Source organism: Cricetulus griseus, chromosome X (assembly GCF_003668045.3).
Source record: "Cricetulus griseus strain 17A/GY chromosome X, alternate assembly CriGri-PICRH-1.0, whole genome shotgun sequence".
NCBI lineage: Eukaryota > Metazoa > Chordata > Mammalia > Rodentia > Cricetidae > Cricetulus > Cricetulus griseus.
In genome coordinates this window covers 14,531,735-14,535,114 of record NC_048604.1, presented here as the reverse complement: position 1 = coordinate 14,535,114, position 3,380 = coordinate 14,531,735, and positions in this window count along the sequence as shown.

Sequence of the window (3,380 nt, the reverse complement as noted above, 5' to 3'; positions counted from 1 at the left end):
GTTTTTGTTTTAAGGCTCATGGCTGGTCATTGGGATCTGCTGGCTTCTAGATATGGAGATCTTTTTACAGAATCTTCGGGCACTAAGGATTCAGGATAGGACAGGAGGCTGAAAATGAAGGAACCAGCTTCCCTTTTGGCAGCCATAACAGCTGAACATGTGCTTCTATGACCTTGACCTAGTCACTAGAAAGTCAGATGCCTGCCTTGTGACAAGGAACCAATCAGAAGTTAGCTGGTGGCGCTATGCTTTACAACCCTGGGTGTGCTTTACAGACAAGCGCACAGCAATGACGCAGAGAGCATAGCAACCACCCTGGGAGGGCCTATGGGCCATAACAACCAGTTGACCAATCAACACAGGGCAAGCCCTCCAAGCCTGGAGGCACACCTAGACACTCCCCTTACGCTGCCCTATAAAGATCTGTATGCAGTGGCTTCAAACCGTCTTTTCTAGCTATCCGCCATGGCGGGTGGGTGAAAGACCCCAGCTAACATGGGGTTAGCTCGTTAAATTACAATAAAGCCTCGTGCAGTTTGCAGCAAGCTCTCGAATCCGCCTGGTGATTGGGGTGACGACGAACGTGGCCTGGGACCCCAGATACTTGAGTTTTCGGGGTTCTAACAAAAGAAATACGCACTCACTAGGGCCACGTTGTTACTAACATTCTTATGGTGATTGTTTATAAAGTGAATATTACTATGTAGGGGAAAGGGCACTTTTGCTTGTCTCTGTTTTGAGCATAGTGTGATTTTCTCTTATTTTTTTACTGGTGTATATTCATTATACATAGTTCTATTAGATTTCATAAAGACAATGTCTTTCAAATACACCATGCTCTTTGGCCATATTCACTCCCCATGCCCTCTTCTTTCGCTCCCTCCCTTTTCCTCCTTCTCTCTCAATGGTGTCCTTCCTTTCCCCAATCTCCCTTCTGCTTTTATACCATAATTATGTGTTTTTATGTATCTGTAAGAAAAAGAAATCTTAGCCAGGCGTTAGTGGCGCATGCCTTTAATCCCAGCACTCAGGAGGCAGAGGTAGGTGGATCTCTGTGAGTTCGAGACCAGCCTGATCTACAAGAGCTAGTTCCAGGACAGCCTCCATAGCCACAGAGAAACCCTGTCTCAAAAAAACCAAAAAAAAAAAGAAAGAAAGAAAAAGAAATCTAGGATCCACAAATGAGCAAAAACATATTTTCACACTTAAGTTTATTGCAGAACTATTCATAAAAGACACATTATTAAACTTAGGTGCCCAGCAACAGATAAATGGATAAGAAAAATGTGGGGCATATACACAATGGACTTTTACCTGGCCTTAAAGAAAAATGAAGTTATGTTATTAATGGAAAATGGATGTAACTGGAGATCAGCATATTAGGCAAAATAAACTAGATTATGTGAGTGTAGTTTTTTTTTTCAACCCAGAAATATCGTTATGAAGGAATCTATATGCTCTGCAGATTACTTCTTAGGAGACATTGGACACAAAGAGCCTAGCCCTGAAAGCCTCACACAGGCTGTTTCTGCTCAGCTGGCTGCTGGCAATCAGAGGGATGGAATGCAACTGCGTAGGAGTCATGCTGTTAAACCATGTGCTGTTTGCCAGGAGAGGAAATGATATGGAAAAGAGTCTTCAGGTCACTACCTGAGTTCAAATGATTCAGCAGAGGACATGGAAGCGCCTAACCCAAGCGAGCACACCAAAGGCAAGACAAATATAGGTCTGGATAAAAGAGAAGTGTTTTTGTTTTTCAAGACAGGGTTTCTCTGTGGAACAGCCCTGGCTGTCCTGAAACACTCTCTATAGACCAGACTGGCCTTGAACTCACAGATATCTGTCTGCCTCTGCCTCCCAGGTACTGAGATTAAAAGCATGCACCGCCACTACCTGGCTGCCAGTACTACTTTTGCAAATGAATCTTTGCACTGTAATTGAGAGTTGCACTGTTCGAGCACTAGAGGAGAGAATTTCATCTATTACTATTCTTATTGGCATCTTGTCTCACATGGTTCTCCTTTCCTTACCCTCCACTGAATGAGCCCTTCCAAAGAAATGAAATCTTACTTCTCTATTACCCACTGTAGATACCTAGTGCCTATTGACCTAGATACTGTGATCTTTTTCCTATGAAAAGTTTTAACTCATACATCTATTTGTATTTCCAACAGGATAATGTGAACATCAGTAGGTCATCTTAAGATCAGAACACGTATTGTTAGTCTGTTAAGTAAAATTTAGATGTAATCAAGGAGAGCATAAAAGAAAATAAAAAGTTATAAGGTATCATCCAAGCCTTCTACTAAACTTTACACAATAGCAGTGATCACTGAATCTGACTTGCTTTCTCTGACAAGCAGGTGAGAAAAGAAAGTCTTTAATCCAGCCACTTAGGAAAACTTGAATCCAGCCAGCAGCTACACAGCTGAGCATGGAAATAAATTGTTCCCCAATCAAACTTAAGGAATACAGGAACCTCAGTCCACATTTTAAAAACTATGTATTTACTCTTTGAGATTGACATAATTCAGTCATGCAGGATGAAGAAACAACAGGTCTGTGTACAGAAAAGCTGGGATCAGAAGGGCTGTGAGTTCTGATGGATTTGAACTAGCAGTTCAGGAGGGTTAGCTAATGTTGGTAGGGGACACTGGAGGGGAACAGTCTCAGCCTGCAGTCATCTGGGAGGAGGAAGATATATACTTTCCACATACACAACTGACAGCCATACTCAGAGCAGGGGAAGGCCTTGGCATTCCCTGTGGATCTGAGGGCATTGGGGTTCTTGACATGGCTGTGTTTGTATCATTAATACTCATTCACTCCAGTCCACATTAACTGAAGCCCCTGAAACACTCTGAGCCTGAGAACCTAGTGATGCCACACCTTCTTTCTTGTCATGGAGACACTTGAAGATAATAAATGAATACTTTCTAAGTCATTCGGTGTTGGGGTAGTTTGTGACACAGTGGTAGATAACTGCCACATCGGAATGATGAGGACAGCTGCACAGTGGTGGTGCATTCCTTTAATCCCAGCACTTGGGAGCCAGGGGCAGGCGATCTCTGCAAGCTGGGGCCAACCTGGTCTCCAGAGCGAGTGCCAGGACAGCTAAAACTGCACAAAGAAGCCCTGTGTTGAAAATAAATAAATAAATAAATAAATAAATAAATAGAATGATGAGGGCAAGAAACAAATCAGAGTGAGGTGAGCAGAAAGGAAGGTCTGTAGAAAATACAGGTAATTTCTAAGAACTGTGATGGCAAAAGGAAGAACAGAAAGCAATATTTACTACTCCAAGCTGAGTTTTAGATGGTTAAAAATCAATTCTATATTATTTGGAACCATTAAAATTATACAGTCTTATTGTAGCCTCA